We start from the raw sequence: 16,085 nt of genomic DNA on the forward strand, positions 1-16,085 counted from the left end.
GTTTTTCTGAATTTGTGTCTATTGAAACTGCTTAAAGGCTGAGGTATATATTGTATTCTTTTTTACTGATCTCCTATCCCTCAAGGCAGATCTAATCTAAGACTCTCCAAATGCAGTGGGGAATTGAGTCCTCCAGGGTAAGCCATCACTGAGCCCACCTCTCTGCCCACAGGGGTCTACTGGGCTTCGGGAAAAGGGGCGAAGCCCTCCTAAGGGAGGATGAGAAAAAGAAGAACACAGCTCCAGGAAAGGGTGTCCCTGTCTCCTTTTTTAATCTCCTTCTTGCAAAAAAAGGGAAAAAAGAAAGAACGATATGAGCCAAAAGCTCATTAATGCACTTGACCTTCCAAAAGAAAATTAATTCCAACTTCACACCTACCGGCTGTGTTGCTCAGCTTTGTCAAAATGTTGGCATCATTAGAGAGGAGATGACATGGCTTGAGGGCACCAAGAGTCTGCCACCTCCCCATGCTGGGCTGAGTTAGCAGGAAGCACGGGGAGGCGCCGGCCCTGTCAGCTTTTCACTGTGGATTAGGCTCTCCTTCTGTAGGCTCTGGAAATTGTTATCACTGTTGAGCCGATCCAGTGATTCTTACCAGGCTCCCTGACAGCCCAGGCCTGCCGAAGGGGCAGCTTTCCCTGGGGTCTTATGCTGGAGGGCTGGCCGAGTCTGTGTGTGTGTGTGTGTGTGTGTGTGTGTGTGTGTGTGTGTGTGTGTGTGGTGTGGGGAGCGGGATAGCAGGAGAATGTGTCTGCGTGCGTCTGTGTGTCCACATGTATGAACATGGGCATGTAAGCGTGTATGTGTGACAATATGGGCATCTGATTGTGTGTGTATGAATGTGGACATGTGGCAGAGTATGTGGGGGAATTCAGGACTTCGGGACTGAGCCAGTGCGTGTGGATGCACATGTATGTGCCAATGGATGTATGTGCGTCCACATGTGTGCATGTTTGTGTGGGTGTGAACATGCATGCATATGCACATGTGTGTACACATACACTTGTGTGGGGACCTATGAGGGTGTGCTTGTGTATCTGTGCCTATGCAGGCACATGATGGTTGACATAAGTGCCATCCTGTACGTTGGTGGATATGTGTGCTTTGCCAAGTGCATATGTGCATATGCATAAGACCATACATGTGCATGCATGTTTAAAATACAAGCGCTGTGACTTGTGCAAGACTGTTGAATCACAGATCTGTACCTCTGAAGCAAATAATACATTATATGTTAAAAAAAAAAAAGAAGATAGCAGGAGGGGAAGAATGAAGGGGGTGGAAATTGGATGGGGAAACGAACCATGAGAGACGATGGACTCTGAAAAACAAACTGAGGGTTCTAGAGGGAAGGGGGGTGGGGGGATGGGTTAGCCTGGTGATGGGTATTAAAGAGGGCACGTTCTGCGTGGAGCTCTGGGTGTTATACGCAAACAATGAATCACGGAACACTACATCAAAAACTAATGATGTACTGTATGGTGACTAACATAACATAATAAAAAAAATGTATGGGCTCATGTATATATATGGGAAAATGCATAGGGATTGTGTGTGCAAGTCTAGGTGTGTAATTGTGAATGTGTGAGGGTATGTATGTTTATTTGTGTACATGGCCACATTCATGTATATGTGAGATTATTTTCAGTCCTACATGATTCTGGAAAACATCACAAGGCATGCTTGGGCATCAGCAAATCATAGACACCAAACACCCTTCCCCCCTTTTTAAAGACCTTGATATTTCTGTTGAAAAAAATTAAGGGGTGAGCCTGGGTGGCTCAGTTGGTTAAGGGTCTGCCTTCGGCTCAGGTCATGATCCCAAGGTCCTGGGATTGAGCCCCACATTGGGCTCCCTGCTCAGCAGGGAGTCCGCTTCTCCCTCTCTCTTTGCCCCTCCCCCACTCCTGCTCATGCTCTCTCTCACTCTCTCTCAAATAAAGAAATAAAATCTCTAAAAAGATTAAGGTAATTATTGTGACAAATCCCAGAACTTTCTGGATTTCTGGACTCTTACTATTTTGATTTTAAATTATTATTTTGAAGCTAATGAGATTGCAAGGAACCTCATCTTTGCATTGTTTGGGGGCTAATCTGGCCTCGCTTTACATGTAGGCCAGGATACACCATGCATGGAGTTGTGTGTGTCCACATCCATAGTTGTGCATTTATTCATATGAACAGTAATTGCCTGTGCAGGTAGTTTATGCACATTCTTGGTCAAGTTTGGTTTAATTTATAAGTATATGTGGAAGAGAGAGAAGGAGACAAGTAAAACCCTGTTCTTGCCTTCAAGAGATTTCCTCTTCTTTGCCAACTCTAAATATTTCACAGTAGATTGTCATGGCTCTGTGTAGGGTTGGATTCTGTGGATATGTCCACACTCAGCAAGAAGAAGCCATGGTTGATTAGTGATGTCTGCTACAGATGGGACATGGGGCTTGTAGCAAGTGTGTCATTGGTTTGCCAAAATCAGAATATCACAGCTGAAATGGCTCTTTGTGATCCTGGATTCAATTTCCTCATTTTATAGCTGGGGAGACGGTGAGAGAAAAGGAAAGGAAGTGATTTAAGCAGGGCTGAGTCTGGCACGAAGGAAGTGAGAAGCCTAAGGCATGCCATTTCAGGAGGCACTCACTCTCAGGTGTGTGCAAGTGCCCCCCTTACTCGCATGACCCTGAGAATGAGGGCATCCCTAAATTGTGTGCCCTTGGTGCCTCCTCTGTCTCACCTTAGTCCTGGCCCTGGCTTCAAGTCACTTTTTCAAAAATCACTACACACTCTGTTAGGAGGAATCACTGTCTCTCTACAGAAGGTTCTATGACTCTGTTAACATTCATCTGATCTAAAGGAATAGAAATCAACTGAAGCTTAAAAAAAATAGGAATGGGGCATCTCATCGAACCCAAGAGCAAGGATTCAGACAGGGTGAAGAAAGGCCTAGAAGGGGGACCCTGGAGATAATTTTCTGTTTCTCAAACTTGCTTCAATTATTCTTTCCAGGCTGAATGGCTTTCTCTGCTCCACCAGTCATCAATTCCATGCACTTGCGAAATATCCTTGCTTTTCTCATCTATACAGTTAGAATAATGTTCCTCACTTCCTTACCTCCTATCTCATAGGCTTGTAAGGAGTAATGTGTGTAAACCACCCAAGTGGCTGACAGAGAATAACTGCTCAATACATCTTGGCAGTCATCACCATCATCACCACTATCACCACCATCAGGATCATCATGATCATCACCATCACCATCATCACCACCACCACCATTACCATCATCACCATCACCATCTCCATCATCACCATCATCACCACCATCTCCATTATCACCATCATCATCTCCATCTCCATCATCACCATCAACAGCTCCATAAACACCATCATCGCCACCACCATTATCATCATCACCATCACCAACTCCATCATCACCATCATCACCATCATCTCCATTATCACCATCAACATCACCATCACCATCATCACCACCACTACCATTACCATCATCACCATCACCATCTCCATCATCACCATCACCATCACCATCATCACCATCAACATCATCATCACCCCATCTCCATTATCACCATCATCATCACCATCTCCATCATCACTATCACCATCACCATTATCACCATCACAATCACCATCTCCATCGTCACCACCACCACCATTACCATCATCACCATCACCATCTCCATCATCTTCATCATCACCATCATCACCACCATCTCCATTATCACCATCATCATCACCATCTCCATAACCGCCATCATCGCCACCATCATTATCATCATCACCATCACCAACTCCATCATCACCATCATTACCACCACCACCATTATCACCATCATCGTCATCATCATCCAAATTCCTCACAAGGGCACCCTGATTCACCCATATTGGGCTAATTTTGACTCAGTTAATTATGGCTATGTTAGATGTGAACCTTCTTGGAGCCAATTCCTATTGATTGGGGCAATGGGTGGTTAAGGATGTGACCAAGGCAGACATGCCCAAAATGGTCTAAATTCTGGAATGTTCTTGTTTTGGTTTTGTTGGAACAGTGCTGAGGTTAATGGGGAGTTCTCTTCTGCAATTAGCTCACAATTTGTTCTGATCTAAGTGATGCCCCTGAGCCCACTGGATTCAGGGTAGGTAAGTGTTTGTGGTGCTGGGGTGGCAGGGGTGAAGGGATAGCAGTATTAGGGAAGGTCTGAAGCTCTGAATGTTGCTGAATCGTGATGGAAGTGGAAGAGAGGAAAAATCCCCAAACCCTACCTAGAATGAGGACGCAGGAAGGGAAGATTAGAACAGAAGGTGGCAGGGACTCTGCAGTGCAGTGGCATTGTCTAATGGTGGAGGAAGAGGAGGCAGAAAGGAGGAGAATCCAGAAAAGAAGAAGGGGAGAAGGAGAAGGAAAAGAGAAAGAAGCAGTAATAGTAGCCGATGGAAAAAAAAGATACTGCCGTTGATGTGATGGTGACCATAGTTATGATGATGATGGAGATGGAAATGTTCCCGAGGGACACCGGCTTCAGGGAATCCAAGTTCTAATTACTACAGACTTCTGGACGTGGCCTCCCTCTCCCTCATTATGCTCTAACCTGTAATGCACACCTGCTTCCCCTGGACAAGAAGGAAAGAAAGGGCACTGGGACCCCCCAACAACAATTCCAAAGTTCTGGTTCAAAGGAGGGTGCCCGGGCTCAGATAGCTCTGCCCTGAGGTGGAAAAGGGGGGTTAAGAGCAGCTGGTAAATGATTTACTAGGGTGGTGGGGTGGAGGAAATTGCTGATCCCGTATCACCGAGCCCAGGAGGAGGGAATGGGGCCCCTGCAACACAGCCTTGTCCAGGAGTGGAACACAGGGTGGGAGCTTTGTTTCCGATGCTGACACGAGTCCATCTCACGTCTTCCTATATCCAGCAAAGCCACGGACGTGATCAGTAAGCTAACTCCCATGTGTTTATTAGGGGATTACCATTTGCCAGGTGCCCTGCTCGGCCTTGGCCTATTTTCTAATCCCTGCGCAAACTCTATGAGGAAGTTGTTTTTTATTGAATTGTTTTTATTGAGGTTATGGCATGGCCATATTCAAACATCGTTAAGGTAGGAAACTGGCAATTTCATGTGATTCAATTTATTGTTCTTCTTATTAGTTGAGTCCCAGAGAGTGAAGCAACATGCCCAAACTTACCCAGATCCGGTGTTAGGATGAGCTCCCTACCAAGATTGGGAGCTCATGTGTTCTGGATGCCTCAATTCATAGGCTCGTTCCTCCCTTCCCTTCTCTGAGCCTTGGGATACTTACTTGTAAACGGAGGATATATCAAAGAAGCTGCCATTTATGAGGCATTTAGTATGCACGAGGCACTGTGCTCAGTGCTGTCCCCCCATCCTCTGACCTCCTGTTCCCAGCCCCTCTCTGATAGAGGAGCTGTTCCGAGCATCGTCCTTGCAGGGTGTGAGGAAAGCTAAGTGAGCTGACGTCGGCACAGGCCTGAGCTCAATGTCCACGCTTGGTAGAAGCACAACTAATGTTGCCTTTATCACTGCAACCCGTCTCTTAGGAGCCACGGCACTGGAACGGAAGAGCAGAGGACACCCCATTACCAGGAATGAAGCCCCTTCCCTCCTGGGCCATTGTGAACACATACCAGTCAAGGTCTCTCCCATGGCTCAATCCCAGAAATCAAAGGCAGGAGAGGAACTCGGGTCTTCTGGGTATCTTCTTGTGGATGGATGGTCAACACGTCTCTCTCGCAAAGACAGATTACTTCTCATGGTGAGTTAAGGGGATGTTATGCCAGATCCTCTTTCTACGGCATGTGTCAGGCAATGTAAAGTGGTTCCAGAAGGAAGCCAATGCTTGTCCTGCCCATTAGTGTGAGTCTGATCCCTTTGTTCCACTGTTGGTTCTTTGGCCAGATCATCCCTTCACTAACCCACTAACCATTCGCCGAGCAGGTGCTATCTGGAGGGCACTGTTCTGGCTGCATCCGGGGGCCCTGATCCCTACTTGTGTGCGTGCGTGTGTGCATGTGCACGCGCGTGTGTGCGTGTGTATGTGCGTGTGTGTATGTGACACTTTAAAGGCTACAGCCTAACATAATCACCCTAAAGGGCCACTCCTGTTCCAGCAGCCAGTCCAGCTCCTAGCATGCAGTAGGTGCTTAAACATTGGTGGTTAAATTCAATTAAATTGTACCATAGTCGCCTCTGTGAGCTCCTGTTCGGGCACATCACAGGCAGGTTGCAAACACCCAGAAAACAGTTGTCAGGTGGGAGGGAATTGGAGCGTAGGCATTCACATTCATTCTCAAGTCTGGCTGGGCTTTGGGGAGAGGAGAGGTAGGGCCTGTTTTTATTTGCTGTCGCTTTGGTTTGATTTTTCACTGTATCGACTTCCCTGGAAGGGAAGGGGCCCCTCAGGTGAGTGGCGAGTAACCCCAGATCAGGCCTGGCTTATATTCTCATAACTTTCTCATATTACCAGCTCTGGATACGACTACACAGGCCACTTCATTGTGTAAAAGTCTCCCAAGAATCCTGGCGGACCCTCTGAGCATCCTAACTTCCCCCAAACGAACCCCCCAAACATAACAGCCAAGCATTCCCTAAAGCGAGTGACCCCAAGCACACAAAAGGTGCACAAAAGGCAAAAAATAATAGGTCTCCTTCATTCTGCCTACGGCCCCCGATGCAATGCCATAAAGCATGTGATTTAGGATATTAAATGCCGTTGGTGATGAGAACGTCATGTAAGATTTGCTTTGCGACTTCTTTTTTCTCGAACTGTCATTAAAAATGATTTATAGGTGAGCCCAAGTCTCAGGAACACCATGATTAGAATTGAGGGTCTGGGGGATCGGGTTTCCAGGGCAGCCTTGCCCGGCTGTCCAGAGTCCCGGGAACAGAAAAGCTGCACCAGACGGCAGCTCAGTGTTTCAAAGGTAAGTGCCTGCGGAACGAGCACGCGCTCCTTGCTGAGGTGAAAACAATGAAGCTTTGTGGAACATTGTCAACTGCTGGTTTCAAAGGGTAGATTCCGCAGGGCCAAGCTGGAGGATGCTCCTTCTGCAGAAGCTTCTGAAAGTGGGGGTCCCCCCATCAGACTGGACTTGAAATTAGGTGATGCCATCAGATTTTGATATAATAAGGATGCAAAACTGTCATCTGTATCGTACTTTATTCTGTGCCTGACACTTGTCACGGTGGCCCGAGGATTCAGATACCGTTGGTATGAATCTCGTTTTTTAGATGAGGAAACAGTTTCAGAGAAGTGAAGGATCTTGCTCATAGTCACACAACGGGGGTGAGAGGGTTTGAACCCAGGCTGTCTGTACCCCGAGCACAGGCTTAACTCAGGATTCTACCCTGGGTCATCACTTCTCATTCAAAGTGACTCTAAATACCCCTTTGCCTCCTCCTGTCCCCCTCTTTCTCCCCGCAAAGTTGCCATTAATTAGGCACCCACCATGGGCCTCTCCCCTGGGTGCTTGCTCTAGGCTATCCCTGACCCTCCTTATTGCCCTGCCGATCTGGAGGTGTACTCTAGGTACCTCATTCAACGGAAACGCGGGGCCTAAGGTTGCACAGCTAGGAAAGTGGCTAAGCAGGGAATGGAGTCAAGATGGTGTGATTCCAAAGCAAACTTGCTTGTAGTGAAACCATTTATGCAAAATGGCATGCAAGCATCTTTTTGGGGTCTGAGGGGAAACAGGACCCGCATGGATCAGAGTCTTTGGAAAAACCACGAAAGGACTTAGAAGTTAAGTTGGCTTGGGGCTTGGAGGGCACTCTGGGCTCTGAGTACTTTGGGGTCTGAATGGTCTCTGCCTGTTGGACCAAGGAGGGCGAGCTACTCCGTCCACCCACGTGGAGAGTGTCCCCCTATTATTATAGTTAGTGTTGCTGTCCCTGGGGTGCAGGTGCTACAGTCTGGTTGCAGCAGTTCTCCTTGATGAGGGCTCAATTTGCGCTCAGGACTTACATCCTGACTTTTTATAACTCTCTCACCTTCCCTAGATGAGAAAGAGTTTCATTCCCATTTTTCAGATGGGAAAACTGAGACCCAGGCTAATGAGCCCTGGCTGTTGTGACTCCGAAGCACCAGCTCCATTCTAAGGCTGCAGTGGGGAGGAGCAGATCACCTGATGCCACAGTCTGGGAGAGAATGTGTTTTTCTCTACTTGCCCATGGCCTCTTGTCTGTTGGTGAGGCAGGAGGGGGCTCCCGAGGAAGGCAGTTGACCGAAGCTAGCAGAAATGATGGGCTTTAGCCTCTTCCCACCTCCATGCACCCCCTGAGCTAAGGGCTTGGTGGTGGAGCTCCTAAGGCCTACTGTGTCTTTCCACAGTGACAGTTCCGGGGTCTGGCTCCTATGACAGAAGGTCCCAAACCTAGGGATTAGTGGTAAGGAGAGAAAACACATCCCCAGGGGGCCCAGGTTGAATTCTTGGCTATGGATCATCGTTCCCTGCAAGGGAACAGAGCACAGTGGGCTCAAGTCAAGCCCTTCAAAGTACCTTAGCTGGGCAGGTAAAAAGTCATGATTGAGTACGTGGGTAGTGCTCAGATAAGCCCGAGTCTGAAAGGATCCCGACTCTGCCCCTCACTGGCCGGCAAGGGAGTTAGCCTGTCCAAACCTCAGGTTCCTCACCTGTAAAATACAAATAATAATGAGAGTACTTTGGGGGTGCCTGGGCGGCTCAGTCAGCTAAGTGTCTGACTCTTGATTTTGGCTCAGGTCATGATCTCAGGATCATGAGATCAAGCCCCGCATTGGGCTCCCCACTCAGTGAAGAGTGTGCTTGGGATTCTCTCTCTCTCTCTCCCCCCCCGCCCCCCCGCCCCCCAACCCCCAGTCTCTAAAATAAATAAATAACTCTTTTTAAAAAAAAAATAATAATGAGAGTCCTCTGTAGTGTTGTGGTGAGGGTCACATGAGACAATGCCCACTAGGACACCTAGGCTGGCTCCTCACCTCTGCTGTTTGCCCCCCAGAAGCTAACTCTGAGGACTCTTATTTCAGCCATTCTTCAGTATTTTCCACAATGAAAAATGATGGTCATGTGCATGACGCACTCGTGACGTACATACCAAACCTCATATTAATAAAGCTAACCCATTTATACAGTGCCCACAGTGTTTCAGGGGCTGTTCTATATTATATATTTAAAGTGCCCAATGATGCTATGATGTGTAGGCTTCAGCTTTAGGCATGGTGCCTCTCATTCTACCACGATCTGTCCTACTCAGGAAAGCACAGTGGGTTATCAATCAGTGAGGGTGGGGTTAGCGTGGGGGTGACTACAAATCTATTCTGATTCATTTAAGGAAGGAAGGGAGGAAGGAAAGAAGCGAGGGAAGGGAAGGAGAGAAAGAGGGAGACACAACAGGGAGGGAAGGAGAGGAGGAAAGGAGGAAGGCAGGGAGATGGGAAAATCTTGGTGATTTAATACAGGTTACAAAATCCTTGCAAAACATTTGTAACCAGTTGGCCCCCACCAGGGTTTCAAAACACAGCCCCCGAGAACCGTCACCCTAGTTTGCTCTGGATGACCTTTATCAACAAAAGTCTTAAAAGGGTTAATCTGTACTCATCGCAAGACTCACCCCATGCTTCTTTGTTCTCTGTAATCATGCCTGTCTCTCGCATAAATTGTGTCACAGGGCAGAAACCAGGTCTGCCTTGCTCCTTGCTATATCCTCAGGACCTCATATGTAGAAGTGTCCAGAAATAGGTCTTCAATGAGCCAAACAGAGATGATGAAAGAAGGAAATGTTTGAAATAAGGAAAGAGAAAAAGAGGAGAAAAATGATTCATCTGGGATTGCGCATCAGAGAATCTGGCCACAGACTTGTTTCATGTCATCTGTAGAGTATTTGTATTCATCATGAGAAGGTAGGTTATGCTGAGATAACAAAGAGCCCCCATAGTTTAGAAGTGTAAAGAATATTTATTTCTTGCTCATGCAATATCTTCATTGTGTTTCTGCTGGTGGGATCAGTGGGGGTTACTCTGCTCACTTGTTTTTTTGTTTGTTTGTTTTGTTTTTCATTTTTTTATTGTTATGTTAACCTCTGCTCATTTGTTTTTATCAGAAGTCAAGGACCCAGCCAGAGTCCTAGCTCTCTCTTTTTTTTTTAAGATTTTATTTATTTATTTGTTAGCACAAGCAGGGGGAACGGCAGGCAAAAGGAGAAGCACGCTCTCCGCTGAGCAAGGAGCCTGATGCGAGACTTGATCCCAGGACCCAGGGATCATGACCTGAGCCGAAGGCAGCCGCTTAACCCACTGAGCCACCTAAGCATCCCCAGACTCCTCCCATAGTAAGGGAGGCAACCGGAAGGGCTGGGGTGCGCGGTGCCCTGGCTTTGATAGCTTCCACACACGGAAGTGATGTGTGTTCCCTCTGCTGACTTCTCATTGGCCGAAGCAAGTCACATGGCCATATTTATTCTCCAGAGGATGAGGAACGTGCGTGTCTACCATATTCCTGGGGAGGGGCAGTTCTCAAAAGATTTGGTCAAAAGTGCCAACGAAAACCACGGTGTGGTTTAGCTGAAAATACTTTATACCCAAATATTTTATGTTGAGTGTAGATAGCTGGTTTCTCTGCACAGAATCTCAAACCTAGCAATGCTCACCCCCTGCAGCCAAGTACCATCGACCCTTTAGAAGGAGCAGGCATGCTCTCCTTCGCTGCCGGCAGCCCCACCTGGCCCGCTTCACTCATTTTGGTGAGGTGCCTGGCTCTTGGGAGCATTTGATGTGCAGACTTCTGGTTTCGAAGGATGAAAGTAGCTACTCCGAGCCCGTCCAGGCATTTTGTTTCCGTCGCCAGATGTGCTTGTAATCTATTCCCATCCCAGAGATGAGGAATGGTAATGCCCCACCAGGGCCTTGCTCAGCCCAGGGGCTTGTTGGCAGCAGTAGGATTGCATAAGCCTGCTAGGGGAATATTTAAGGGATCCTACGAAGTTGCGGGAGGGAATGTGAGCACGCAGGAGGAATTGCGGAACCCAGGTCCCTGGTGAGGGGACGCCCCGGCTGGTGGGAACTGAGGCAGGCAGCTGCTTCTCTTGGGAATCTCCTATTTCATGTGAGCTGCCGCTGCCTGCAAGCTCCTCCAGGTTCCCAGCAGCCCAGTCTGTAAGAGCCGTGGGAACTTGCCCATGTAACCGGTAGCTCGGGGGCAAGAGGATGTTTCCTTCTCAGCCATGACCTAAAGCCAGCAGGTTGTGGAAGTGCCCCAGTAAGAAGATGCAAGGCTGTTCTCGGTAAACAGCAAGTCAGTCGGTCAGGATAGTCTAGATTCTGTTGCGGTAACAAACAAGCCCAACATTGCAGTGACTGCAAGCAACTAGAGATGATGCTCACTCGCTATTTTTGCCCACTTGACACGTGGATCTCCGGTCAGGAGGGTGGCGTTACTCACCGTAGCCACTCAGGTTCCGAGGAGAATGGAGTAGCCACCACCTTCAAAATCGCTGGTCTCCATCCCAGAGCAAGAGTGCTCTAGAGCGTGCCACGTCCCTAATCTAAGGCTGCTGCCCAGGAACGACACAGCACTTCTGCTCAGGTGTCAGGGGGCCAAGAAATGCAGAGAGCCAGAAATCTTCGCTAGACAAATTAGTGAATGGCCACTGTATTGGAGAGGAGATGGCTGCTTTTATAAACACCACGGTCTGAATGCAAAGCCTCTCTTAGACTGGGGCATCCCTGCCATCAACAATTCAATGCATCCATCCTCAAGGCCACAAGACCTCCATACTTGTTGTTCCCTTTGCTTCAGACACCATTCCCTCTGCCCTTTGGCCAGCTTCTTCTCCTTGTGGAGGTCTCAGCTTAACTGTTACCACGTGTGGAGCGCCCCCCCCTCCACCCCGCCCCTATGCAGTCTTTTTGTTATGCATCACTTTTGAAAAATTTTCTTCCTAGCCCTTATCATTATCTGGAATGATTTTTTTTAAATGATGTGTTTGTATTTATTTATTGCCTTTGTCCATTCTCCCATACTATAAGGCAAACACTGTCAGAGCAGGCATCATTGGTCTCCTTCATAGAGATCTTCCCACCATCCTGGACAGTGACTAACACATAGAAGGTGCTCAATAAATCTGGGCAAACTATATATGGACACGTGCTCAGTAACTATGCACGGGTGAACCTATCAGTAGCTACAACTTATGTAATGCATACTGTGTGGGTCTCTACTCCTACTTTGCTACACTCCCTGGCAGGCATTAGGATCAGTCCCATTTTGTAGAGGAGACTACAGCTCGAGGAGATAAAATGACTTCCATGAAGCCAGAAATAGGAAATGACAGGGTTTGCCAAAACCTATGCCATTGTTCCTGAGCAGCACTGGACCACAGAGGATATGATTTAAGAGGCCTCCTGGGCGTAAGATGTGGAGCCAGCTGCTAAGGGTTGGGGGCGGGGGCAAGTTCTTGTTCGTGGTCTTTGCCTTCACATCAACAGAATCCCGCTTGACCAGTCTAAGGTTTCTGTGATTCCACGTATTTCATGTTTGATTTACAGACCATAGTGGGCTGAATGGTGGCCCTCCGAAAAAAGATACATCCACATCCTAACCCTCAGAACCTGAGATTGTGACTTCACTTGGGAAAAAGGTTTTTGTAGATGTAATTAAGTTAAAGATCATAGGATAGAATCATCCTGGCTTACCCAGGTGGGCCCTAACCCCAATGACAAGGATCCTTAGAAGAGACAGAAGGGAAGCAGACACGGACCCAGAGAAGACCCTGGGAATATGGGGACAGAGACCAGAGTCACGTAGCCATGAGCCAAGGAAGCAAGCAGCCACCAGGAACTGGAAGAGACAACGGAGGGTTCTCCCCTAGAGCATGACCCTCTGATACCTTGAGTTTGGACTTCTGGCCTCCAGACTATGATGGAATAAATTTCTGTTGTCTCGAGCCATGAAATTTGGGGTGATTTGTTACCGTAGCCCTAGGAAGTGAATACGCTGGTTTATACATAGGGTGTTTTAGAGTTGTCTATTTTGAAATCTGGATTGTACTACGTATAAATATCAGGACCCCACTCCTTTTCATGTTTCCTTAGCTGCTCCCTGCCCTGTGCTCAGCCATGTTCTGATGTCTTGTGCCTCCATACAATGTCAGAACTGGGGGGTCAGGCTAACTAACAAGGGACTTGGTATCTGTTTACTACAAAGCCCTTCCTAACCTTCTCTGGTGGTTTGTGCACACCCCTCCCCGGGAGTCTGGGCTCTGTGAGAGGCCTAGAGCCCTGACTGATGGCCCAGGATACAAGTGAGGCGCAGGAGACTTTATAAATGATGATTGCTTCAAATCCCAGCTCCGCCACTTGCTAAGTCTTGCTTCCCTCTCCTGTAAAATGGGTGCACTCATAACCATCATAGGGATGAGATGAGGCTTAAATAAAAAGTATTTTGAAGGCTCTAAGCTGAGTGCTGGCATTCCATACATGCTGGCAATTATTGCTATTATGGGACCAATTTAAGAAATGTAATTATTGCAAAGCAACATTAACTTACCCAGCTCAATTTAGTTTAATAGAGTCTGCTGCGGTGCTGAGGGGATGCCCATCAAGTTAGGGGACTGTGTCCACTTTGGAAGACATGGCTATGACGTTCGTCACAGAATCATTATGCTGCGCTCAATGGTACGGCTCAGTGAAGGGCAAGGGCCCTGCCAAAATATCCAAAATGGCCTGTCTGGGGAGAAAATCTGGGTTGGAGTCCAGATCAGTAAAAAGGAAAGGACCACATCTTAGACCGAGCCCCATAAGAAGCATCCAGAGAGTAAAAGTACTTCCATATTTCTGTTCCACAAACCAGATGGCAAGAAATGTAAAATCAAACCTATTACAAGAAGACAGAAGAAACACATTTAAATGGCTGTTTTCATCTATGTGCAGCATGACATTGATGAAAATGCGAATTATAGTTGCTAAAAGGAAGATCTTTCACCAAGAGACGTCTTTGGTTACACGGTTCAGCATTCTTATTTTGGTCCAACACTAGAAGAAAGTCCGTGTGGCATGTGAGTGTCTTGATCAGTCTTTGAAAATTAATGGCTGAATCAAAGGCTGTCAAAAGGCCCTCCTCCCCTCTTGGCCTTTAAAAGAAATACATTAATTTGCACATCATGTCGTGTCTCAGCATTCCAGCTGCCATCTACCATTCTCCCTCGGAAAAAAGAATTCTCCGGAATGCCCACAAGTGTGAGCATCCCTGTCATTTCTCGTTGGTTTTTGTGTCGTGTTCCCGGCGGCCCATGTCCAGGATGTGGAATGTGGATTCAGTGCCTTCTCATTAATAAAGCCAGCCTTCAACATGTGGTAGCTTCAATTCTAGCTATCTTTGGCATGATTCAAAGATGGGTACCGCTCTTCCAATTGGTTCCCATTGACCCCCCCAACCTAATTAACCTGAATTCCGTCTCTGCTCTCCCCAGGGGAAGGAAAAGCATGCCAGCCCTTCATCTTCCCCATTCCTCTTCCTCTCTGCAGTCTGGGACCAACTCTCTGGAGAAATCTGCTTGTGTCAGGCTCTGCAATCACCGGTTTCCTCAAGCGCAGTTCTGCTTAAGATGATGGGGTGTGTTTTTCATTTGAAACGAATCCACATCTGGGACTCACTTAACTTGATTTGGGAAGTCCTGTGTTTCTGATCCAGAAAACAAAACAAAAAAATTTTGTGAAAATAAGCCTGATTTTTTTTTTTTTTTCCTTTCGGGGCGGATTGATTTTACTTCCGTTAGATTTAGCTTGCAAGGGAGAAAAGGAGAGAAAGAGAGAGAGAGCAATGCACACTGAATGGGCTTGGCTTCATGACTGCCTTTCCTTGTTGGATGACGAGGCCGTACATATGCGGACTGATTGAATTATTCCACTTCCAAGGAGGGGGACAAGGCCAGGATAGAATCTTCTTCCTGATTGCTGTCCCTTTGGGTTTCCTGCCCAGGAAAAATGGTGCAGGATGAGGGAAGGCATTAGAAACCACAAAGAAGCAAAACCTACTTGTGTTATTTGGCTGGCCTGAATTACCAGGGTAAATACTTGGAACTTTATTCCATACTACTGGAGGGCCCTGGAGGATATCTGGTTATAGAAAATACGCAAGGAGCCCCCGCCCCCTAACTCACCTATTTAGTAGGGTATATAGGTGATGGACCCAATACGAGAGAATCCAAATGTAAAAATCAGATGTATGTGGGGTGAAGGGCTACAGACAGTGATGATTATTTACATTATAAAAAATTCATTTTTTCCCTACACGGATCCATTGTAATTTTTTTTTTTTAAAAAACAGCTAAACCCTCTACTTACAATTTTTCTAGTTTGCAAAACAATGAATGATACATGGTGTGTGTTTTTTCACTATGGTTTTATTATTACGATTATTATTATTATCATTATTTTTAAGATTGTATTCATTTACTTGATACACAGAGAGAGAGCACAAGCAGGGGGAGAGGCGGGCAGAGGGGGAAGGAGAAGCAGGCTCCCTGCTCAGCAGGGAGCCAGACAGGGAGCTGGACACGGGGCTTGATCCCAGGACCTTCAGATCATGACCCCAGCCAAAGGCAGATGCTTAACCGACTGGGCCACCCAGGTGCCCCTTCACTATAGTTTTAAAATAGCTAAACCCTCTACTTCAGTTTTCATTTAATTTTCCAAAAATGAGTGATACATGTTCTTTTAATATAGTTTTTTAGATAGCCAAACCCTCTACTTAAAATTTTAATCTAATTGAAAAAAACAAATGATGCATGTTTTTAAAGAAATTTGCCTAAAGTCTACATGTATCTGGGATTCACAGCAACTGAGTCTAACCTTTGATTTAAAAAACAAAACATGGAAAGATCATACATGTGAGAAGAAGCACACACACACATAAACACACACACACACACATCCCACAGACTTTTGGCTATCATCTGCCTGAACTTTGCATGTCCAAACCCCTACTCTTCAACAAGTCATAGATAACTTTGGATATAAAGTTTATGCATTGCTATTGCACACAGTAATTGTTTACACTTTTTATTCTTATTAACTACGC

The 16,085-nt window shown here is 46.8% G+C and overlaps 1 long non-coding RNA gene across 4 annotated transcripts in view; it reads left to right on the top strand.

Annotated features, from left to right (window-relative positions):
* LOC113912270 overlaps window positions 1-16,085 on the top strand; it is a 236,479-nt gene that overhangs the window by 165,883 nt on the left and 54,511 nt on the right. For 2 of the 4 annotated variants that reach the window (XR_003516772.1, XR_003516770.1), the window contains exons 5-6: window positions 5,574-5,788; window positions 9,720-9,910. This is a non-coding gene — a long non-coding RNA (uncharacterized LOC113912270). Of the gene's footprint in view, window positions 1-5,573; window positions 5,789-9,719; window positions 9,911-14,475; window positions 14,614-16,085 lie in introns of those variants that run through there. The other 2 variants (XR_003516771.1, XR_003516774.1) reach the window with 2 other exon arrangements.

This window comes from Zalophus californianus, chromosome 14 (genome assembly GCF_009762305.2).
Source record: "Zalophus californianus isolate mZalCal1 chromosome 14, mZalCal1.pri.v2, whole genome shotgun sequence".
NCBI lineage: Eukaryota > Metazoa > Chordata > Mammalia > Carnivora > Otariidae > Zalophus > Zalophus californianus.